We start from the raw sequence: 25,176 nt of genomic DNA on the forward strand, positions 1-25,176 counted from the left end.
TCTATGAGCTCCTTTCCCATCCAGGTGTGAGAAAATGCCACTGAAAAGCAGTCTCCTGATAACTGTAAAACCAGGCAGCTAAATTTAATAAGACATTTGTCAAGAAGAGAGAAGATAATGACCAATTTTGGGTAGATAGATAGTTGCCTGCTGAAACAAAGCCTGTATTGAACTATTTTGGAGTGGGAAGAAGCATTGCTATGACAACAAATTACTTATATTTGATTTAGAAGAAGGAGCGCAGTGCAGCTTAATGTTTCAAAAAGCTCGTGAGAACAATTGTTGGCAGTGGGTATATGTTAAAATATAAAATGTTAAGTATGATCTGTTAAATAATTGAGTACCTTGGTGCGTTTCTCATATCTCCTCTCTCCTGAACCAATAACATAACACAACATAAATAGATTTTAGGAAAAACAGCTAGCGGATTTACAGGTGAATTGTTCTGTTTTCAAGGGTGCCGCAAATGAAATTCACAGCTTTAATTTGTACCAGTCCCCAAAATGTCATGTATTTCAAATTAAAAATAAAGCAACAACAAACACCACGTCCTGAGACCTATTTCCTTTGGCTTTATTCCATCCAGACCTAAAATTATGGTAGTTTGGAGTTTTTCCTTCTGTAGGTAGTTAATCATCTTGGTGATTGGGAGTGTGTTTATTTGAAAGGAAACTACTCTTAAGACCATTTCCATACTTCTACCGTGTTCTCGCCTGAGAGAACAAGGAAACAGTAGTTTGTATGGAATGGTTATTTGCAGCACGTCTGGGGCAGGTGGTCAAGGCATAGAGAACCCACAGAAAGCCTGTGAGTGTAGAGACTTCCTTTTAGCTCCTATTCCTTGGAGGCAGGTTTTAGGGTCTTGACCAGGTTCTAAGGCTGGGTAAATCCCAGGGGCTCCTTGAGGGCTTTTGAGACTGGAAGCTTCAGATGCTTCCTTTTCTTTCCTTTTTGTGTCTTTTTCCATCCCTCCTTCCCCTTTACCCATTATCACATCTCTCTTCCTGTGTCCTCCTAGAGTAGGAAAGAAAAGTAGGAGAAGGGAAAAAGCTTGGAAGATGGAGGACTGACTTCAAGAAGACAGGAGTACCACCCTAAACTTTCAAATGGCAGAAGTCACAAATTTGCATATGGCCTCCCCCTCTCTTTGGAAGGAACAATTTGGTTGGTCATTAGGATGGGGAGGAGGCCATTACATAGGGGTTAGTAAGAGGAGGAAGTTTGAAAACAATAACAAGCCAGATCTTAAGTTAACCTTCCCCTTTAAATGGGGAGTAGCCCAGAATCACAGCTGTTGATGAATCACAGACTCTGCCTGGCATGCTGTTTAAATTCCATACCTTTAAAAGATGTGATGTTTTGTGTTTTTTTAGTGGGCATCATGTCAGATCATGTTCCACCGTCCTCAGAAACTTCTAGTGCTCCCAGTTACAAGATGAAACTGATGTTTGCCTGCTCCTTGTGGCCCTCTGCGGTGCGGAAATAGGCCTTTTAGGAAAAAGATTGCAAAAGTAACACATACTCATGGAAAATTTGGAAAGTAGAAGAGTTGGCAACTTTTTTTCTGTAAAGGGTCAGATAGTCGATATTTTTGTGTCTCACAACTACTCACCTCTGCCTTTATAGCCCAGAATCAGCCATGGACAAAGGCATTATGGAAATGAATGTGTGTGTTAGTGTTCCAGTAAAACTTTATAGACAAATCAGTCAGGCTTGGTTTGTGGGACATAGTTTGCTGAATCCTGGTATAGGGAATAAAAATCACTTATAATCGTGCTACCAAAATGTAAACATTTTTGCTATTTTTCTCCTTTTATTCATATTGTTTTGCACGGTTGTTGACTGTATTCTATACTACCAATTTTGTGCCCAGATTTTTTTTCACTTAACATTATTGTAACATTTTCCTTGTCATTTAAAACTTGTCACAAGCATAATCCTTTCTTTAAAAAAAGATTTTATTTATTTATTTAGTTTTTTTTTAAGATTTTATTTATTTATTTGACAGAGATTACAAGTAGGCAGAGACGCAGGCAGAGAGAGAGAGAGAGAGGGAAGCAGGCTCCCTTCAGAGCAGAGAGCCGGATGCGGGACTCGATCCCAGGATCCTGAGATCATGACCTGAGTCGAAGGCAGCGGCTTAAACCACTGAGCCACCCAGGCGCCCTTATTTATTTATTTGAGAGAGAGAGTGTGTGTATGAGCAGGAAAAGGGGCAGAGGGACAACAGACTCCCTGCTGAGCGAGGAGCCTGACTCGGGGCTCTATCCCAGGACCCCAATATCATGAACTGAGCCAAAGTTAGATGCCCAACCGACTGAGCCACGCAAGTGTCCCAAACTTGTCAGAAGCATAATTCTTAATGGCTATATAGTAATCCATCCTACAACTAGATCATAATTTACCTAATCATTTCCTATTGTTTTCTTGATTATAAATGACATTGAAAAAAGCTGCCATGTGCATAAATCTTTGTATTTCAAATTATTTTGTACCCCTTTTCCTTGAAGTGGAATGATCAGGCCAGGGGTCTGAATGCTTTTAAGAAGCTTAATATTGGCTTTTCGAAAAGGTAGTGCCCATTTATGTTCCCACCGGCAGTGCAGAAGACAGCCTGTTCCTCCTCGTCTTGCCTGCAGATACTCTCACAAAAGCAAAGTCTTTTTTCAGAATGGCATCTAAGTTAATATGTAATTCTTTGATTATTAGGGTGGTTGGAAAAAGATTTCAAGTGATGGTTGATAAGCTGCCATATTTCTTCTTTGGCTTGCTTGTCTGTTAATGCGCCTTGGGCCCTAACTTGCTCCCGCTTTTGCTAATACAGTTTTCCCCTTTCATCCCCTGAGCTCCTGCATCAAAATTGTACTCATCCTTTAGGGCCCCATCCAAAGCTGAATTCATCTCCCTGTCCATGCAGTCCTTTCTCGTTCTTCTTTCTTATTTGATCTCTTTGCTCCTCATAGTATCTTTTAGGACCTTTATATAACTTCCTGCCTCCGTGTGGTTTTCTTTGTATGGGCTTTTGCCCCAGAGCAGGGACTGGACCATGTTATTTTTCTTGGTTCCCAGAACGTAGCAGAGAGCTTAGTATCCAGGGGCCGGACTAATCTGCTAGAACTTTGTTGAGAGGTTCCTGAGGTCTGCTGCATGTGTCATTCTGGAAGAAAATTAAAAGCGTGGTGTTGCAATCGCCTACAATGTTTACAGAACTAGTTGGGATCACTGGTAAGAATGCTTTTCTGGTTACTTCACATGGACTGTATCCCTAAGTCCTGTGCACTCCTTTTTGTGAAATGTGGGCTGTCAAGTTTTCCAAGTGATGACATGCAACATTTTAATTTTTTTTTAAAGCTTTTATTTATTGATTTGACTGAGAGCATGAGCTTGCATAAGCAGGGGGAGCAGCCGGCAGAGGGAGAGGGAAAACTGCCTGAGCCACCCAGGCGCCCCGATACACAACAATTTTAGCACCCATCGGGCTACTCCTCTCTCGCATATATAGTATAGTACTGTATAATGCTGTTAGAAGCGTCTGTGATGATGGAAACATTTCCTGTCTGTGTTTTCTGGTATGGTAGCCATTAGCCCCATGTAGTGACTGTGCACTTGACATGTTCTTCATTTTATTTAAATAGTTGAAATTGGGGCGCCTGGGTGGCTCAGTTGCTTAGGCTCAGGTCATGATCCCATGGTCCTGGGATCGAGCTCCCTGCTCAATGGGGAGTCTGCTGCTCCCCCTGCCTCTGCTCTCCTACTCTCTCTTTCTGTCAAATAAATGAATAAAATCTAAAAAAAAAATAGATACATATATACACACATACTTGAAGCGGAAGTAGCCACAGGTAGTAGTGGCTACCATATTGGACAGTGCAGGATCATACAGAATATTTAAAGGTGTAGTCTCTAAGAGCTTGGGATTCATAGTAATCTGCAGTGATGTTGACTTCAGGGGCTGCTTGGAAGTCTGAAGAGGCATCCCAGATCTTGGGAGAACCTTGGAGAGAGGGGAAGCTGTGAGTTTGGTTCACAGTGGCAACTGCCTCCAGTGTTGGAGGGGAGGGGGAGATAGTGCCAGACAGGTTGGTTTGGAGGCAGAGTGTGGCAAGCTGGCATGCCAGGAGCAGACATTTGGGCTTGATACGGTCGGTAATAGGGAACCATTAAACATTCATGAGAAGGGGAGTGACAGATGAAGGTGGTGTTGCAAGGTCAGGCGTGCCCGGGGGCATGCAGACTGCTGGGAGAGGATGTGAGTTATTGGCCCCTCCTTTATTGGATAGGGCTGGGCAGTAGTGATTCACCAACTCCATCAAGCCCAGCCACATCAGAAAACACAAGTGATTTATTTTCACATTAGCTTCCAGTTATTGTGTGCCTTCCTGTGTCTCAGAAACACACCAGCATCAAGTGCCACCGGCTTGTCGTTGGGAGGTGGGGAGAGTGGCTGTCTGTCTGAGGGGAGGCAGGCCCGTCACCACTGCTTCTCCAGGGGCAGGATCGCTCTCAGGGGCCCTGGTACCTTGAAAGGCTCTCCGGTCTTTCAGAAACAGTCTGGGAGCTCAGTCATTCCATCCTGGTCTGTCTGCTTTCTTGAAGGGCCCTTTGGAAATTTCTGTTTGTCACTTTCACTTACATCGACCAGTTACATTTCTTTGTTCTGTCTGCTCCTTACTTGTTACGTTGCTTATCTTTCCATAACCCTGGCATGACTTTTTAAGATGTGGGCTTAATAATTAGCTGTCATTGGGCGCCTGGGTGGCTCAGTGGGTTAAAGCCTCTACCTTCGGTTCAGGGCATGATCCCAGGGTCCTGGAATCGATCCCCTTATTGGGCTCTCTGCTCAGCAGGGAGCCTGCTTCCTCCCCTCTCTCTGCCTGCCTCTCTGCCTACTTGTGATCTCTGTCAAATAAACAAATAAAATCTTCAAAAAAAAATAATAATTAGCTGTGACCGTTCTACAGATCTGCCCCCAGAGTCATTTTTAAGAAAAAAACATTATTGAAGGGACTGTCCCTATCCTCACCCTCTCCAGGCACCCAGCGAATGCCAGTGCGACCATCGTCCACCCTGCCTGGGTGCCCATCCTCTAGGTCCAGCTTGGCTCAGGGAGATAGCCCAGCTCAGAAGCCACCTCCTTATTGGGAAAACACGTTCCACTTAAATCCTACCTAGAAAGAAGTCTTCAGAAAGCACAGACCAGGGCAAGGCCTTGACTGTCTCATCTCCATGTGTCAGTGGGGCTCTACACTTGAGAACGGAGCACCCCCTTCATTCAGATTGAGGGGCCAGTGGCTGAAAGAGCAGGTAGTCCTGTGCGGGCCTCCCCCCTCACCTCCTTCTCTTGAGACACAGCTGTTAAGAGTGAGTAGCACTTCCCTCTCTTGGCGTGGTGAAGCACCTTCCTCCCTGCTACATTGCCCCATGCACAGAAAGCAAGCACTTCCTGTCTTGACTTGCCATTGGGGGAAAAGGGGAGATTTCAAAGCAAAAATTGACCTTGAGCTGCACACTGCAGATTTCCGCAAAAATAAATGATCTCTTCTGGTTTCTTTCCCGATCACGGAGGTGGTGTGGTTGAAGGGTCGAGAGTGTGGGTTCTTGGAGCATGTGCTTACTGAGTGTTTACTATCTGCTAGTAATTCTGCTAGACACTAGGATCAGACCCTAGTGGATTAAACTTTGGGTTCTGCCAGTTGTTAGTTCTTGGAGCTTGGGTGAGTTTCCTGACTTCTTTGAACTTCAGTTTATCTGTCCGTAAAATGGAAGCAAGGATGCTTCCCTTGAATGGTTGTTGTAAGAATTAGAGAGGGTCTGTAGAGTACAATTCCTGGGACCTAGTAAAGACTCAGGACAGTAGGAGGTAGTTATTATTATCCTGTTTATAATGGCTTCAAGGTCAAGCCCAGTGACCCAGTGTCCTTTCTCCCTCATTCCTCGGGGTGCTTGCTTTTGCCTTCCTGGAGCTACATATTATCAGAATGTGATGAATTTAATAAGAAAGATTTTCTTGACAGAGAGAGGGGCCCTACCTAGGTAGCGGATGACTGAGGAAAGCTCTTGAGCCACGTTTGCTAAGGAAACCTAAGGTAATTGCCACCTGTCCAAGAGGTTTCTGCCCTGAGGGCCTGGGTGGGGTGTGGTTGATGACAGTACCTTCTCCTGGCCTTTTTAAGAATCAGGTTGGGGTTGGTGCTTGGGTGGCTCAGTGGGTTAAAGCCTCTGCCTTCTGCTCAGGTAGTGATCCCAGGATCCTGCATCGGGCTCTCTGCTCATGAGGAACCTGCCTCCCCTGCACACCACCCCCCGCCTGCCTCTCTGCCTGCTTGTGATTTCTGTCTGTCAAATAAATAAATAAAATCTTTAAAAAAAAAAAGAATCAGGTCCAGGGAAAATGGCCTCTACTTTCTGCAGTTGATGGGGTGGTGTGTGGGGGATATTGCTTTTGAGTTGGGGAGTCCTGGTTGCCCCACCTTGGGATGCTCTGTTGGCCTGGCTTTAAGGGAAGCTTTCCAGTTTATCTCTTAATCTTCAGAAATTACACTGGAAATCAGTTACACTATCCCCTCCCTTAGAACACTAACTAGCCCTCACTTAGCAGAGTCACGTTCTTGGGATGCTGTGGGTGTAGATTTGATTTTCTGTACTACCGGGACCAGAATTTCTTTTGCAATCATGAGAAGAAATGTGTGTGTTAAAATCCTACTTCAGGTGTGGAGGGGCAGCTTGCGAAAGTAAGGAATTTCCATGGAACACCTTACAAAAAAAATCCGTTGGTAATATGAATTATAGCCTTGGGATTTCCTGGTTATTAAATCTTGATTTTAATGTGTCAGATTTGCTTCAAGCAAAGTCTGCCTAATTTTTAGGCTACAGCTTCCTTTTCATGAAACAAGAGGGTATTATAAAATACTCAGAGAACTGGAACCAGTGTCATGGTTTCACTTGATCTAGGTCCCTGGAGACTTAAGACCTTAGAGTTATAGCAGTAAGTCGGTTAGTTCAGTTAGAATGAGGGTTCCCAGCAGCTTTTCCCTACCTTTATTTTAAGGAGTTGTATGTATCACTTTTCATGATGACAGAACACAGAGTGATATGATTAAAAAAAAAAAAAGAACTGAGTGACCTTTGCTTACTTCCTTCTATGGTCTTTGAATTTCTTCACCCACCATCTGAGGTTAACTGCTGCTTGGGCTCAGATGCTAAAGCCACGTTGCTTCTGAGGCTAAAAGGACACACCTGAAAACTGACATTTGGGCCCTGACTTTTAGCTGCATTTAGGGAGATGCCACTGCTAGATATCCTCTTTTGTTCCTGGATCCATATTGTGAGTTTTGGCTCTGACTCTTTGGATAAAACACTTCTGTGAACAACAGGTCAAATGGGAAATCTTTCCATGAAACAAATCCATTTGACAGTATGACCTTGTAAATAAGTAACGAACACTAATGATGCACATTCCTTCTTCCCTGCTAGTTGGTAGAGCCAGAATGGGGAAGTAGGCCATTTTTTTTTTTAATATTTCGTTGGGTTGATTTGTGCCTGAAGTGAATTCTCAGATCAGACACATCCCTGTTTGTATAGAAGTCTCAATAATTTTTGTTGCAAACTGATCTGAAAAGCCAGTTTGGTTGTCTATAGTTTCTAGATTCTATTTTGGTGTGTATCGTGGATCTCTCGTAAAGAGGTACGTGAGAGCTATACGTTTCTTCTCCACAACCAGTGTATTACAGTGAAAGCAGTTCAGATTAATTCTTCCCCACAAACATTATGAACAGTCAGGCAGAAAACAGTCATACAGCCTGATCTGTATGTCCAGAGCCATTCTATCTCCTCTTACTTCCAACCACTATCTCAGGTGAAAGGTTCCTGGAGGCAGACATGACTCTCTTCTAGTAATAGGATTCAGCTTACCTTCTCATTAAAGGGCGAATTCAAATTAAGTGTCAGAGCATGAGATTTGTTGCAACTCCTGAGCCTGAAGGTGTCATTCTGAAGGGGTGAAGGACATTGGGCCAACCAGAGTCTTCTCTCCAATTCATGCAAGGGTGGATCTTACCTGAATGACGTTTCTAACTGGTCTACCTATCTTGAGCACCAAGACATCCCCCAATGAAGCATAATTTCTACTATCTGTTGTTCTAATTAACAAGTCATCTGAAGGATTTTGGAGCTGAAGCATTTGAGTGTGGCTTTTTTCCCATTAAAAAAAAATTAAGGCATATTTACCTTTTTAGGATATAGTTCTGTGAGTTTGGGCAAAGGCATATGCCTTAATCAAGATCGAGAACTGCTTCCATCAGCCCCCCCCATCCCCTAAATTCTCCATTACTTGCTTGTGGGCTTTTCAAAATAAACAGCTTTATTAAGATAGAATTCATCTACCGTACAATTCGCCTATTTAAAGTATACAATTCAGTGGGGTTTTATTTTTGAGAATTATTCCATTTTTTAAAACAGTGGTAAAATGTATCTGTGACCTAAAATGTGCCGTTTTATCCATTCGTAAGTGTGTCACTGGGTGGCACCAATTACATTCACAGTGTCCTGCAACCATCACCACTTTTCTTTGTCACCCCAAACAGAAACTCTGTACCCATTAAGCAATGACTGCCTATTGCTTCCTCCCACAGCCGCTGGCAACCACTGTTCTACTTTTTGTCTCTAAGGCTATATTTAAACCAGGTACCCCATAGAAGTGGACCCGTACAGTATTTGCTCTTCCATGTCTGGTTTACTTCACTTCACATACCGTTTTCCAGGCTGACTCATGTGGCATATATCAGTCCTTTATTCCTTTTCAAGGCTGAATGGTACTCTATGAATAACCCACTCATCCATCTGTGGACACTTGGCTTGTTTTTCTTTTTGGCCATTGTGAATACTGCTGTGCAATGAACGCCAGCTTACAAGTGTCTTGTTTGAGTCCCTGTTTTTGATTCTTGGGGGGTGTGTACCCAGGAGTGGAGTTGTTGGGTCACATGGTAATTTGGTGTTGAGCATGTGGAGGAGCTTCACAGTTTCACAACACCTGAGCCATTTGATACACCAGTGATATACAAGGATTCCAAGCTCTTAGCATTGTCTCCAGCACTTACTTTCCATCTCTCAAAATCTTGCCTTCCTGGTAGCTGTGAAGTGGTATTGCCTTGCAGTTTTGTTTTGCATTTCTCCAATGACTAATGATGTCGAGCACCTTTTTCTGTGCTCAGCAGCCATTTGCATTTTCTTTGGAGAAATGCCTGTTTGTGTCCTTTGCCCATTTTTTAAAAACTGAATTGTTTGTCCTTTTGTTGTTAAGTTCACGATTCTGGGCTTTGATTAGAGATTTCAGTTATTAACTAATCACCCCTGGAGTGTGTGCTCTCAATTAGGGTTTTTTAGATGTTAACTGCAGTGTTCTGGTAAATGTTTTAAAGCCCTGATTTAGAGCATTTGCCAATTTCCATGGTCCATTTCAAGTTACCAGTCTGTCCTTATTAAAGTAACAAAAGAGGGTTGCCTGGGTGGCTCAGTGGGTTAAGCCTCTGCCTTCAGCTCAGGTCATGATCTCAGGGTCCTGAGATTGAACACCGCATCCGGCTCTCTGCTTGGCGGGGAGCCTGCTTCCCCCTCTCTCGCTGCCTACTTGTGATCTCTCTTTCTGTTAAATAATTAAATACATATATAGATAGATAGAATCTTTTAAATAATAAAGTAATAAGGGAGTGGGAAGAGATGCACATAATCAACTCTGGCTAGCAAGTGCTAGGTTTCCAACCACCCTACAGTGTAGAAAGAAACTAATACACAGACACATAGACACACACGTGTCACAGTGTCTATGTTGAACATATTTTAAATGAATTTGCAGACGTCGCAACTAGAAGTAAATGAGAATGACTTTCAGTTATAATACTTGAGCTCCCTCATTGAAAGTAAGAATAGCTACCATTTGTTGAGCATGTCATATACTGGGCATGTTCCAGATGTTTAATGCACGTGTCACTACTTTGTGTCCCACACATGGGTTTTACTTCCTGAGTGCCCACTACCATAAACAAGAGCGAATGACTTTTTTCTAACCCCCAGACACACTCCTTTGTTACTCTGTACCCTCCACCCTTTCTAAAAATCTATTTTGGAGGACTGAAAGTGAAAGCTAAAGCTGTCATCCACCTGTCAATGGACTGTGGAAGTTCACAAATATTCTTTTCTGGATTCCAAACAGATAAACACCCCCCCCACCCAAAAAACACACATGTTTTATGAGGAAAATGTAAGCAAGTCAAAAGTGGCCAAAAATAGAAAGTGAAACTCCTCCATTATCCCACCCACCAGAAATCATCATTAACAGTGAACATTTATGATGTCACATCTGTTTCTTTACATCTTTATTGTTTTACAAAAATGGGATGCTGCTTTACAGTTGGAAACTTCCTTCACTGGACGACACAGTCAGACACCCGTGCCTATAGCCCTACTTTGTTCCTTTTACCAGCTACGTAATATCTGTCATGTGATAGCAGTGTAAAGGATCCTGAGGGTTGTTTGAAGACGCGGTGATAGGTAGCTTATGGCACAAAAAGGTTGATAACCACTGCTGGGTATCCCAAACAGCATCATTTTTCCTGCTCTCCCCCTCCAGAGTTACCGTAACTTACCCGGAATGATAAGGTGAAAGTCCATGTCAAGAGTTACAGGAAATCTCTTAAGCCCCATAGGGATAGTTGTGAGGTAAAAGTATGCATCAAATTCTTGCACAGCGCTTTGCAGCTCTGGTCTTTTTTTTTTTTTTTTAAATTTTAATTCCAGTATAGCTAACATACAGTGTCATATTAGTTTCAGGTGGACAGCTCTGGTCTTTCAAAACCCTATTGAGAATCTCTTCAACTCCAGGGGGGCACCTGGTTGGCTTAGTCCGGGGACCCTCTGCTTTTGGCTCAGGCCATGATCTCAGGGTCCTGGGATTGAGCCTTGCATCCCGCTCCCTGCTCAGTGGGGAACCTACTTCTCCCTCAGCCTCTGCCCCTCCCCCACATGCGTGCTCTCTCTCAAATAAATAAATAAATAAATGATAAAATCTTTTTAAAAATCTCTTCAAGTCCAGCACGCTCTGGTCTGAGTTCAAGAAACATTGTCCTGAAGGCAGCCCAGCCTTTTAATTCCTCTTCATCTGAAGAACCTATTGGGTTTCCTCGTTCTCAGTGGTCATCAGCGTTTCTTTGTTTTCTCCTCTGTCCAGGCCCTGTCACTAGCAAAGCTCCTACTGACTTTATCCGGGGAGGCATTTATTATTGTTGCTCCTGGGAATTGATAGGAGAAAAGAAGGTTTTCTTGGGGAAGGGTAGACGTAGTAGAAGTGTCTGACAGCCGTTATTAGGTGGCTGTCAAAATAACATGCTTTACTCTCCAGCCTGTCCCTACTCCAGGGAATGAAATAATCCAAGAATGATAAGCTACCAATTGCCATCTGTCAGTTTGTGATGCTGCCTGCCTCGTTCTGGTTAACATTGAATGCTGACCTCACCCGGCACTCGGGGAAACTTAGAGGAAGATGAGATGATCACGCGGCTTAAAGGGAACTGACTGAAGGCCTGCCCAGACGTGGGCCAAAGGCCAGTGGTATCAGTTGATCAACATTTGTCTATCTCATGCTCTCTTCCCCTTTCTTGATTACCTCAGAGAGTTGGCAACGTGGTGTTCCCTCCTGGAATAGGACACATTCTCATTCTTTTACCGGCTTGGAGAAGTTAGTTTAGTAGGGGTGGGGTCGGGTGCTAAGAGGTTTGGGTGGGGGTCAGGTGCTATCATTTTTCCTAAGAAGGTAAGAAGAATATGGGTGTCTGGAGTTAATGAATGGACTTGCCGTGATCTTTTAGATCACATGCTAAGCAACAGGCTTGTACATACATATTTTACTGTGCCTTCCGGCCCATATCCCCTTTGAAAGCAAACTGCTTTGTGCCAGCTGTGCTGGGAGGCAGCAGCCATGATCTGTGAGGAACCTGCCTCCTGGTTGATTGGACCAAGAGTTGGCCATCTGTCCCCAAAACAGCCCATTCATCACCTGGCAAGCAACAAGGGTTTAACAGGATGAGCTGGGCCAATCGTATTTCTCTCCTAGGAAGTTAGATTCATGAAGCTGAGTGACTAAGACAGTCCACAGCAGGGACAAGAGCCAAATGATGGAGAGGGGACACATCAGGCCACATCCATGCTGGAGTTAGGAATAGACAGAAACCATGAGTAAGCGGAAGAAGCTAATAAGAGAAAGAGAGATGCCCTGAGAGACAGAGCAGCTGTTTCCCACAACCACCTTGAACCCAGAACCGCTTTCCAGTTCTCCCGAGGCCAAGCTTTATCCTGCAGTAGGATTCTCATGGGATACCTGTTTCTGTTTTTAGTTGTAAACCTCCCTTTTCTTGAGCCAGCTTGAGTAGGACTCTGTTTTCTTGCAATAAAAATTGCCAGACCAGCCCTTGTTGTCTTCTGTGGTTTTGGTAATAGTGGAGAAGAAAAGATAACTAGGGTTGGTAAGGATGTAGAGAAACCCGGACCCTTGTATACTGTTGGCGGAAAAGCAAAATGGTGCAGCCACTCTGGAAAATAGCATGTAGTTATCTCCAAAATTTAAAAACAGACCTGTCGTTTGATCCAGCAAGCGCAATTCTGGCTATTTATCTAAAAGAATTGAAATTGAGATCTCAGACATTAGCCTTCCAGTGTTCACTGCAGCACTGTTCACAATAGGCAAGATGTAGGAAACAACCTAAATGTCCATTGATGGATGAATGGATAAAGAGAAGGTATGTAAGTACCATGGAATATTATTCAGCCTTCAAAAAGGAGGATAAATACTGGAGGTGTTTGAAGAGTCAGACTCATCCAATCAAAGAGTAGAAGGGTGGCTACTAGGCATTATGGAGGGCTGGGAAATTGCTGATCAGTGGGCATAAAGTTTTGATTATACAAGATGAACAGGTTCTAGAGATCTGCTGTACGACACAGTGCCTACAGTTAATACTGTATTGTGCACTTTGTTAAGAGGGTAGATCTTACATAAAATGTTCTTACCACAATAAAATAAAATTAAATCATCAGGCCAGGTCTAGGCCTCGACTGTTCCGACTGTAGACATTGCAGGTGAATCGACAAAGTTGGTTAATATTTAGGGTTAACATTAAGTGCCACAGTCTGTTCTAGGTATTATGGGGAGCAGTGGAAAAACACAGATACCTCATTATTTCTCTCAAGCTCAGCGCTGACGTCCAAGTTTTAAATCTGTGTTCCTGGCAAATGGTGAGAATGGAAAGAGGCAGGGATCCTGACTGTTCATTTATCACCTCACAGCTCTCAACCAACAGGGGGCCTTCTTTATCCTATTTAACCTCTCAGTGGAATATTTGCCTTTGATTTATTCCTCTTTCCAGTCAACTCTTGATTATTCATGTAATAGAGGGAAGCATTAATGTGAATAATAGAAGACTGCCCCACCTTGGCCTCTCTTCCCTGCCACAGCTGCACTGAGTTCCAGAAATGGAAACCAACTAGCAGAAGAGGTAAGGAGGCTCAGCAAAGCTGGGGCAGGGCCAAGCAAATTAACATTGTTTCTTCACCCACTTTTATACCTTCTTTCTAAATGGTCCCTCTTGAGTTCCTTTTCTGGTGCCTGGAGAAGGTTGCCGGAAAGGAGACACCATCTGTTTTAATTGAAGTAAAAATATGGGATTTTTAAAGACTAAAAAATGTAGTTGGGGGCAAGTCGTTGGGGATGCTGGTTTTTTTCTCTCCCATCTATTCTACCCTGTGTTGGCATTGTGCCTTAGAGCCAGCCAGCTTTCTGACTGGTGGCCATTATTCTCAGTTCAGGATTTGGGACTCAGCTAGTGAAGATAACTGTGGTGGGATTTCTCGAAGTTTGGTCCTTGAGCTACTTACGTGTGTGTATGTGTTTGTGTGTGTGGCATGGGGAGATGCTTATTAAATGTTGATTCTTCTGCCTCACCTCAGACCTATAGAGCCAAGATCTGGGGAAAGGGAATCAGTCTGGGAATTTGAGTTGTAACCCACCCCTCTCTCCAGGTGATTTTTAGGCACACCCCACTTTGTGAATGACCAGGCTGTAAAATGACCCGTGAGCATTTGAGAAATTGCCAGCACTTCTGGGAAATTGCCAGCACTCCTGTGACCCTCGCTGCTAGTAGACCAAGTGAGGGGGTGGGGAGAAAGTGACACCATGGCGGGTGTCACGGGGTGTTTTTCTGAGTACAAATAGGTAGGGATTCTCCATTGAAAGGAATGCCAGAAGAACAGGTGCTGCCAGCCACCATGCAAAATGCAACGCTTCTTAACCCTCAAGTATTGGTTGAATTACCGTCTTGAGGACTGAGAGTTGGTTCAGCAGGGACGCAGGACGATGTGTGTGTGTGCTACAGGCTTGCTTTGCATGTTTCCTTTGAAAGAGACCACCCCCTTCTCCATTTCTGCATTGTCTGTACTTCAAGTAAGGACAGCTAGTGATTGCCAACATATTTGGGGTTTTGTGGTAATTTAAATATATAAATAGGAATTGCATGATGCCTTTCAGTGATTGTACCTAAATATAACCCTCCTAATCAAAATGAGGATATTATGTTTATTTTAAGACTGTGGTTAGAGTGTTCAGTGTTTTTTCTTTCTTTTCCTTTCTGAACACTGGCTCTGAGGAGTAAAGCAAGGTCCTGTGTTTCATTGCTTTCCAGGCATTCCCAAACAACTGTTGAATGGGTTTTGTTCCAAAAGTTTCTTTGGAAGTCTGTTTAGAATTCAGATTGCATTTTCCTGTGGACACAGTATACTTGAGGGTCAGGTTCCCAGACCAGCTGGCAAAAGTCTATTTAATGTGAAGTAGAATGGAAGAGCAATCCTCTAGCCATGAATGAGGGCTCCGGACAGTGGTTTTTTTTTTTTTTTTTTTTTTAAGGAAAAAAGCACCAGGGTTTCAGGCCTGTGGTGCTAGACACACATCCAAGCATCAGTCCATGGACAGAAACCTAGGGATTTAGGGTAGGAGGGAACAGTTCAGACTCCTCAACCTGGCTTCCTAGGCCTTGTATGATCTGGCTTCTGTTCACCTCTACGGTATCCATCCATCCATCCATCTATCCATCTTTCCTCCCTCCCTCCCTCCCTCTTTCTCTTCTCTTCTCTTCTCTCTTTCTTTCATTCTTCCCCCCTCTTTCTTTCTATACTATCCATCCATCCTTCCTCCCTCCCATGCTCTCACCTTCCCCCCAGTCCTCTCTTTCTTTCTTTTCTTTCCTTTTCTTTCTTACAGTATCCATCCTCTCTCCTTTCTTCCCTCCCTCCTTCCTTCTCTCTTTTTCTTTCTTTCTCTCCCTCTTTTCTTTTTCCTTCCTTACTTCCTTTTCCTTCCCCTCCCACCATCCCTCCCTCTTTTCCTTCCTTCCTCCCCCTCTTCCTTCCTCCCTCCCCCTTTCTTTCTTTCTTCCCTCCATCCCTCCTTTCTCTCTTCTTTGTTAAGTAAGCTCTATGCCCAATGTAGGGCTTGAACTCAATGACCCCAACATCAAGAGTTTCGTGATCTACCAACTAAGCCAGCCAGGCGCCCCTACAGCATCATTTCTTACCATGTTTCCCCGGCACTCTATATGATCCAGGCAAAAGGAGCTCCTTCAAGTTCCCTAAACTTGTCTGTGTAGCCTCTGGGCCATTGAAGCTTTTACCCATGCTTTTCCCACTGCCTAGAACCCCCTCCCCTTGCCTGCTGCCCAGGTGATGGCTCAGTTACAGGCTCTGAGAAATCTGATCACAGTTTTTTTTTTTTAAGATTATTTATTTATTTATTTGACAGAGAGAAATCACAAGAGAGGCAGGCAGAGAGGGAGGAAGGGAAGCAGGCTCTCCGCTGAGCAGAGAGCCCGATGTGGGACTCGATCCCAGGATCCTGAGATCATGACCTGAGCTGAAGGCAGCAGCTTAACCCACTGAGCCACCCAGGCGTCCCCACAGTTTGGTTTTTTTTTGAAGATTTTATTTATTTACTTATTTGTCAGAGAGAGAGAGAGAGCGCGCACGAGCACACAAGCAGGCAGAGTGGCAGGCAGAGGCGGAGAGCTAAGCAGACTCCCCACTGTGCAAGGAGCCTGATGCGGGACTCTATCCGAGGACCCTGGGTTCATGACCTGAGCCGAAGGCAGCGGTTTAAGCGACTGAGCCATCCAGGCGTCCCAGATCACAGTTTTTATTTTAGAATATGATTTGTATGTTTTATGCCATTTCCCTTCCATCCTGCCAACCTGAACACACCGCGAAAGCAACTACCATGTCTGTTAATTGCTCTGGTACCCCTAGCACTTAGCCTAGTATATGGCAGTTTCTTACTAATATGTGGTAGGTGAATGAATCATTTAGTTTGGGGGTTCCCAACCTTTTTGTGGCTGCTTTGTGCATAATGGATGGTCTTCATGTGCTCAACAGACTCAGCTAAGGGCCACATCAACAAGAAGGCAATATGTAGGTTATGCAGAATTCCCACCTGCTGTCTCTGCTACTTACCTTTGCTCTCTTACTGAAGAGAGCATTACAGGAATGCAAGCAAGAAAGTGAACGATGAGAGGGAGAACATGCAGAGGAATATATATGCAAGTAATTTGCAAACTTCAGTGTTTTAACTATTCATAACCAATCACTTGCCCCACCTCTCTCACCCAATGAGATATTGAGCTACGCTGAGAAAAGCCCCAGTCTAGTCCAACCCTCTCAAAGATGTGGGCTCTGAGATTTAGGAAGGGCAAGTCTTTGGCCCGCTTTAGCAGCTGTTCTGGGGTTATGGCCTAGGGTTCTTTCAGGCCGTTGTATTTTCTTCTAGAAGTAGTCATTCTTGAAATAAAGTCTGCCGGCCCTGAAACAACTTGTCTGTGGATATTGGAGGCAGTCTCAAATCACTTGGCTGGAGTCACTGCTGGGGCTGGGTTAGGGGGAAATGGGAGAGTGAAGTAATTTGGAAAGTATATTCTGTATTTTAGGTTGGGCTTATTAATGCTGGGTCTGGAGGAGAGCTAAGGGAGTACAGCTTACACAAAGCTTTGCTTGTGGAGTTGAGACATAACATGTGGCTTTTCATTGTTCCAGAATTCCATAGCTATGGAGAGTGGAGAACATGACTCTATGATCAGTGGGTATTTCTTGATTATGTGATCGACCAAAATTGCTCTGCTGGTGTGATGAGAAAGCTGTTTAGAGTTTATTTATTTTATTTATTTATTTATTTATTTATTTTACACCACCAAGCATTTAATTGGTCAGCAGGAGATTTGCTGAAAGTTGTTTCTGTCATGAATTTTATGTAGTTCCATAAAGCTAGGAGGGGCCTTCAGGCCATTTGGTTTGAGGGTCTGCTTCAGCTATTAAAAATTATATGGTGCCTTACATGTTGCTAAATGTTATTTGTGTTTCTCATTAGTACTCCTGTAGGTTTCTTCTGCTCAGAATAGAAACTACCATAGGACTTAATGAAAGGACACAGCCTAAGGGGTCATAGAGATCAAGTTCAAAAGCATTTAGGAAAAAGGCCCATCTGTAGGTCCCTGGAGAGGACAGGAAAGCAGTGCTTTTCCAGGTGTAGGCCTATGACCCAGGGTTAGAAGGTACGTGGCTGGACAGTGTAGCTCATTTCTCTACCTGCCTTCCAGTAGGATACACTTTGGGAGTCCCCCATCAGGCTGGTTCTTTCTCCCCGTGGCAAAGGAAACTGCTGGCACATGGCTAATTAAAAAAAAAATCATAAGCCCAGAAGCCAAAAAGCTCAAGGGCTTATGAGAGCCAAGCGTCCTTCCATGGGGCCCACCCAAAACCCTCCAGAGACGTATGGGTCCATATCCTAAGGGACAATAAAGGAAAGCACCATTCCTAGAGTCCCTTTAAGGAAAGGTAATGCTTGGCTTTGCATTCCCTCCAGCCACCAGTAGTTTGCTTCCCAGGGCAGTTTTACTTGCTGAACCTTCCTTGCCATCACTCTGAAATGCTCCTCTGTCCGTCTGGGTAGAGGGAAGCAGAATGTGCCCGGAAGTCCTGCATTTCCTCCCCCCTTGTATCTCCCAAACCACAAAATTCTGGGCCATTTGCATCTGCCTCAGTTCCTCCTCATAACACTCTGCCAAAAATATCTTGGTTCTAGGTACAATGCAAAGCTTCCTGGAGCGCACCAAATGTGGAAGGCACTGTAATTTGAGGCAGTTTTCAGAAAAGAGCCCCTTCTGGTAATGAAAAGCCCTTTTTCCTCTTTCTCTTTTCTTTCTTTTCTTTGCTTTATTCCCCCCCCACTTAGGCCTCATCATATTTTGTCCAATTTCAGCTCATCGCAGACTGAATTTTCCTTTTGATGTCTGCTTTCCAGAATAGTCCCTGCCTGAAAAGGAGAACAAAAGGCCAACTCTGCGCCTTTCAATTTGCAGCCGCCGCAGCCCTTTTATCCATCTCCGGGCTTCCCTGCTTGGGAACAAAACCTGAGCTCCAGGGTCAGGGCGCAGCCAGACGAGGAGCGCTTTTTTTTTTTTTTTTTTTAAACTAACCTGAGCACATGCGAATTTCATGTTTCATTGTCATCCTGGTCAGGGAAGGGAGGAAGGGTTGGGGGGGGGGGGTAGTTTGTAATCTCAGCCAAAGCAGACCTTCCAGTCCCACTCCCCCCTACCTCTTCCCAGAAGTCTGATTCAGAAGAAAGCATTTTTTTTTAAAAGGGTATAGTTTGCTAATTCAGGGTTCCTTTCCAGCTTGAGTGGCTCTGTTCAGTTAGGGTACCCAGTTGGGACGATGGAGCAGGAGCCTGAGGTTTCGGCATTTGGGTGCTCGCTCGGACACCATGCTTTTGTTCAACTTTTAGCTTCCTGGTCTGTTACTTGGGTCTGTGTTCAGCCTCCTCTGCTCCTCTTCTTCCACTTCCTTTGGTTTCAAATCACAGAAGACCTATCTCTTTGTGCTGCTCCTGGCTTGTTGTCTTAGTTACAGACTTCTTCATCCTGCCCCCCCCCCTTTTTGGAGGGGGAATATACTGCTCGAAGGAGAGTTTTAAAAATGGTGAGTAAGGACTTTCTTCTTCAAGGCTGCCAGGCTGTTCAGCAGTGGAGAGAGCTGTGGTTTGCAAAGGTGGTTGTATGTTGAAAATCACCTCCAAGATAGGACTGCCCCAGCCCCAGGCCTGACCAGGTGAGTCAGGGTCTTGAGGCATGGGCCCCAAGAATTGGTATTTTTACTTTCAGTGAACTGTCCGGATGAGTCCAAGGTGCTTCAGCATGTAGAATCATTGCATTTGAACAGCAAAGCCAATGACCTGGGTTCTGGGCTGTTGAAAGAGGATCAACTTTTCTGTACGTTAGTGTTTCCTGCTTAGAAGATGGGACCAGGAAATCTTGAGGACTTACAAGCCCACTGTGAGGGCCCTGTCATTACTGTTGCAGACAAAAATGCAACACCTTCCCTTCAGGAAAAAAAAATCCAATTATCTAGCTGGCTTGGTGTCTGGGCTCTTAACAGTGGCTGGAGGCTGTCTCAGGGATTAAAATAAATCTTTCCACTTGCTTGAAGAAGGAGCTTATTTGTGGGGAAGACCAGGAGTTTCACTCCCCCACTGCCATTTGGACAAAGCTTCCTGGGTTTTTGAACCCACCCCAACTTCTAGCGGTCTCCCTTTCCACACAGGGAGTGGTTAGCAGAGCTAGGCACCGTATCTTTGTTCTTTGCAAAATTGCCTTTTTATCGTGTGATTCTATCAGAAGTGCAGCACAAGCTCCCGACCTAAGCCTGCAACATGACAAGAATAGGACACATGACAAATAAAAAGCCCCTGACTGAGAAGTTTATCTCCCAGAGATTAGACCCTGTAAGCATGTGTTCCCTGCAGGTTTCATGTTCAATTAGTTGTTATTTAAAAACTCAAACAATTTGAAAGGAGCAGACTAGGATGTAGGATTCCTTCCAACCCCCCTGACCTGACTCCCTCATTATTTCTTTTTCCTGCAAACAAACCACCATTACCAGTTGCTTAGAACTCTTGAGAGGCATTCTATACATAAGCAAGGCTTGAGTATTTCAGACTGTCCAACACTATCCCATGTACCAGAGATGCTCAACAAATACTTGTCGCGTGAATAAATGCAAGGAGCACACAGGTACGTGTTGAGCGACTCGTATGTTCCAGGCACTGTGTTAGCTTCTGAATCTACAATAAGGATCATCACACAGCCACTGGCCTCCAAGAGCTGACATTCTAGCAGGGAAGATGGACATTAAAAAAAAACCAACAAAACCAAACAAGGAACATGGCTGCTATAAAGTGAGAAACAGTAGCAAGTGTTGTGAAGGAAAAGAACAGAGTTTATATGCGTTGCTTTCTGAGTAGTGATCCAGAGTCGCCTTCCCCAGTTTCCTGATACAGAGGCGTGGATGGGAGATTGGCAGCAGAGACATAACTCCCCGGCCTTGATCCTTGTCAGCGATTTTCTTCTCTCCCCGGCAGAATTTTTGTCTGACAAAACGGCCTTACTGGGAGTTAGGGTAATCCACCAGCCACTTTGTCACTGGTTGGTGGAGTGCTAGTGGTACTGTAGATCAGAAGACTTTTGTAGACGGACCGTGAACTTCTTGTAGCTAGGAACTGTGTCCTTCATCTTGCTGGAAGCCCAGGACCCCAGCAAGGACAAGCTGACATAGGCATCAGGCCCCATATACTTGATTTACGTTCCTATTTGATACCTTGGCCGCAATGCACATGGCAGATGTGAAGATGAAAACAACTGGGGCCCAAGGAAGTTGGAAAACCTTCCTCCTTTAAAATTAATGCTCCTATATTTCTCCTCCCGCCCCACAGATCCTTGACCACAGTCGGGTAGCTTCTCTGTGGCAGGGCTCCGCCAATATTTGCTGGTCCGCGTGGCTGTGACCCTGACATAGTTGGTCCCCTTCCTGGGGGGAACTGGATATCCTCCGTCCCTCCCATGAGCTGGCCTAGGCTCTATTCCCTCCCAGTTGTCTGGAAGGGTTTTTAAGACAACCAGGTCATTCTGTTCTAAATATTTTTCTGGGATTGAGGTCAAGTCAGCAGCATGATCCTTTCTTTAAATGGGTCAGAGGAGGCGGACTCCCATGGCTCCTTGAAAGGTTGAGCCTCTCCGGACACGTTACCCTTCTTCCCTTCTCTTCCAGCTGGTGTCCTCAGCTGGGTTCTGGCTGGGGAGCAGACTCGCAGTCGCATATATTTCCTGGGGAACTTTTATGCATCCCACACTGTGTTATACACTTTGAGGAGTGGAGGCAGAGGCAACTCTTTAAATGCCAAAGTAACATATAGGGAGGATAGAAGGTGGTATTGGCTACGGACGTGATCTTTGGAACCAGTCTCGGGTTCCAAGCCTGACTCCCCCACTTAGTAGTTGTGTGACCTTGGGCAAGTTACTTTCGTTATTAGCTCCATTTCCTCCTGTGTAAATAGAGGTGGGGTGGGGAATAGCCCTGATCTCCTAGGATGGCTGTGAGGAATACATGAAACAGCACACGGAAGGTGCTGAATGCAGGGCCAGGCACAGGTACTGCCATTACTATTGTTATTACTGCTGTTGCTGCTGTCATTATTGTTTCACAGTTGTAGGAGACTAATGGAGTGATAAGTGTATAGCACCAGTAAGCACCAGTGTAGTTCAGAAAAGGAATGATCAGTTTTGGTGGGTGATCCGGGGGAAGTCTCTCAAGGAGGGAGGAGAAGTGGAATAAAATGTGGGAGGCTGAACTGAGTTGGAGCGGGGGCCCAAAAGAAGGGACCAAGTCGGTGTCGGGCATATTTAGTCTTGACCAGCCGCTCACCTATATTTACAGCTAATCACCTCCAGCCCTTTATGACTTCCCATTTGGAGGGTCCTGCTTTACTACTTGCAGTTTAGAGGGGGTCCTTATTGGCTGGCTGCTCTGACTGAGCTTTAGAGGGTTTGATGTGGGCCCTGACTCTGCAACTTGGTTTGTGGGGGCAAGGCCTAGTTTTTTTTTTTTAATTTTTAATTTTTTAAAAGATTTTTATTTATTTATTTGACAGACAGAGATCACAAGTAGGCAGAGAGGCAGGCAGAGAGAGAGAGGAGGAAACAGGCTCCTTGGCGAGCAGAGAGCCCGTGGGGCTCGACCCCTGGACCCCGGGATCACAACCGGAGCCAAAGGCAGAGGCTCTAACCCACTGAGCCACCCAGGCGCCCCTCAAGGCCTAGTTTTTATCAGCTAACCCAGGGAGGTTGGTTTCACACTCTGCAACCTTAGGGAAGACTTTGCAATAAACCACAAGGTGGGAGAATGTATTGACAATGGGGGAGGGACCTGTGTAGAGACAACTCTTGTGTCTATCAGTCGGGTCATATCCTTCCTGATAACCAGGTTCTTGAAGCCAGATTAATCGGGGACTTGTTTGGTAACCTAAAATCAGAACCTAACAGGGGTTGTGTTTCAAGAGAGACGGCATAGGTACATCACACCACTGTATTGACCAGAAAGTGTATCCTTTTTTTCTCTACAGTGCTGGGAAAACATTAATGATGATTTTTCTCTTGGGTGTTTCCATTTTCTAACTCCATGGTAACACTGTGTGCATGCTATGACCATGTTCTTTTTCTGCCCCCCCCTTTAAAAATCTTCTTGATAAGAAGATAAGTGGATAATACCCACTTCTCAATAGCAATATAGATGGAGTGATTCTCTCATTGGGGGTTCTTTTTGGCTTTGTTCCTTAATTGTACTGATGTTTCTAAGCAGGGCTGCCACGAATGGCTTTGCACTGCACAACCCTAGGAGAGGGTGCCATTCACATAGACTATAATTGAATGGCGCCACTAGGGTTGTGCAGTGCACAACCTATACAACTGTACTCGGCAGCCCTGGCATGATATCAGTGCTTTTTTCATCAAGGGCAGGGTTTTTGAGAAAGGTGGAGAGTAGCAGTTTGGAACATTTTCCAGGACTTGGTAAGGGGGCTGAAGCAGTGAGCTGCCACTGTAATTTGGAAAGGAAGAGAGAAGTGCAGTTGTGGCTTTGAGAGGATTATCCTCTGCCAGTATCTCCAGCCTTTGGAGAGTTCTGCATTACTGCTTGTGGTTTTGAGGTGGAAGTCCTTTCTCCTGTGGGAGATCTACTGACCTTCACTCTTTCAGTAAATCATTTTTTGAGGGACTACCATATGAGGGGTGAAGAACAGGGAAGGATTTGCACAGGAGGAAGCATTTGAACTGGGCTTTATGAAAGAAGCAGGAAAATAACAGGTGAAAGTGGGTTGTGAGAACAGAGTTCCAGGGGAAAGAGAAGAGGGGGAGGGAAGACAGATGGGGAACTGCATGGTGGGATATGTGGGTAATGGGGAGAAATTCTTTTGGTTTTATAGAAAGGCACATGAAGAAGAGTAGTAAGCAGTAATGCTGGGTGGGGGCAGGTGGTGTCAAATGATGAAGGGGAAGGGGAGGATCTTGGATGCCAAATTAAGGAGTTTGGGCTTCATTTAATAAGCATTAAGGAGCCAACCTAAATTTGTTGTTTTTTAAAAGTTTATTGAGATATAACACTTATTGTACAGTTTACCCATTTAAAGTGTTCAGTCAGTGGTTTTTAGTATATTCACAGTTATGTGCGGCTATCACCACAATTTTGAATATTTTCACCACCTCAGAAAAAAGTAACGTACCATTTAGCTGTCACTCCTGTACCTTCTTTCCCCCTGCCGCTGGTCTAAGCAATGACTAATCTGTTTTCTGTCTGTATAGATGTGCCTGGTCTAGACGTTTCATAGCGCTGGAGTCATATAATACACTGTCTTCTCTGACTGGTTTCTTTCACTTAGTATGTGTTTAAGTTTTGTCCATATTGTAGCATGGATGAGAACTTAACACCTTTTAGTGGCCCAGTAATGTTCCATTGTGAGGATGGACCACATTTTGTTTATCTATACATTCACTGAGGAGTGTTTGCATTGTTCCCGCCTTCTGGCGGTTGTGAATATGGCTGCCATAAATATCTGTGTATGTGTTTTTATGTGGACATTTCTCTTGGACATATACATGGAAATGGAGTTGCTGGGTCGTATGATAACTATGTTTAACCTTTTGAGGAACTGCCAGACCATTTTCCAGCGTGGTGGCGCCATTTTACAGTGTACAGCCGTACCTCAGAGGTTCCATTCCAGACCACTGCAGTGAAGCAAATATCACAGTAGAGCAAGTTAAACGAATTTGTTGGTTTCCCCATATATATAAAAGTAATGTTTGGGGTGCCTGGGTGGCTCAGTGGGTTAAAGCCTCTGCCTTCGGCTCAGGTCAGGATCTCAGGGTCCTGGGATCAAGCCCCGCATCGGGCTCTCTGCTCCGTGGGGAGCCTGCTTCCTCCTCTCTCTCTGCCTGCCTCTCTGCCTACTTGTGATCTCTCTCTCTGTCAAATAAATAAAATATTAAAAAAAGTAATGTTTACACTATGCCATGGTCTGCTAAGTGTGCAATACCATTATGTCCAAGCATACAATGCATGTACCTTAATTTAAAAAAATACTTTATTGTGAAAAATGCTAATCTTCTGAGTCTTCAGTGAGTCATAATCTTTCTGCTGGTAGATGGTCTTGCCTCGATGTTGATGGCCACTGACTGATCAGAGTGGTGGTTGCTGAAGACTGGTGTGGTCGAGGCAGTTTCTTAAAATGAGACAACGCTGAGCTTTGCTGCACTGATGGACTCTTCCTTTCACAAATGAATTCAGTGTAGCACGTGATGCTGTGTGACAGCATTTAACCACAGTAGAACTTCTACAAAAATTGGACTCAATCCTATGTTGTCATCTCAATACTCTTCACAGCATCTTCACCAGGAGTAGATTCCATCTCAAGAAACCTCTTTCTTGGGGCGCCTGGGTGGCTCAGTGGTTTAAGCCGCTGCCTTCGGCTCGGGTCATGATCTCACGGGCCTGGGATCGAGTCCCGCATCGGGCTCTCTGCTCCGCAGGGAGCCAGCTTCCCTCTCACTCTCTCTCTGCCTGCCTCTCTGCCTACTTGTGATCTCTCTCTGTCAAATACATAAATAAAATCTTTTTTTTAAAGGTTTATTTATTTATTTATTTATTTGACAGAGAGAGAGAGAGAGAGAGAGAGAGATCACAAGTAGAGAGGCAGGCAGAGAGAGAGGGGGATGC

General features: G+C 44.6%; 1 protein-coding gene across 12 annotated transcripts in view; it reads left to right on the forward strand.

Moving 5' to 3' along the window:
* The window catches only part of TMEM164 (transmembrane protein 164), a 163,590-nt gene that overhangs the window by 27,799 nt on the left and 110,615 nt on the right, over window positions 1-25,176 (forward strand). The window contains exon 2 of one of the 12 annotated variants that reach the window (XM_045995736.1): window positions 13,410-13,538. The exons of 10 other annotated variants lie outside the window; for them this stretch is intronic. The gene's annotated coding sequence lies outside the window, so the exon portion shown is untranslated. The remainder of the gene's footprint in view (window positions 1-13,409; window positions 13,539-25,176) is intronic. One more of the 12 variants, XM_045995734.1, reaches the window with a different exon arrangement.

The sequence above is a fragment of the Meles meles genome, chromosome X (assembly GCF_922984935.1).
Source record: "Meles meles chromosome X, mMelMel3.1 paternal haplotype, whole genome shotgun sequence".
Taxonomy (NCBI): domain Eukaryota; kingdom Metazoa; phylum Chordata; class Mammalia; order Carnivora; family Mustelidae; genus Meles; species Meles meles.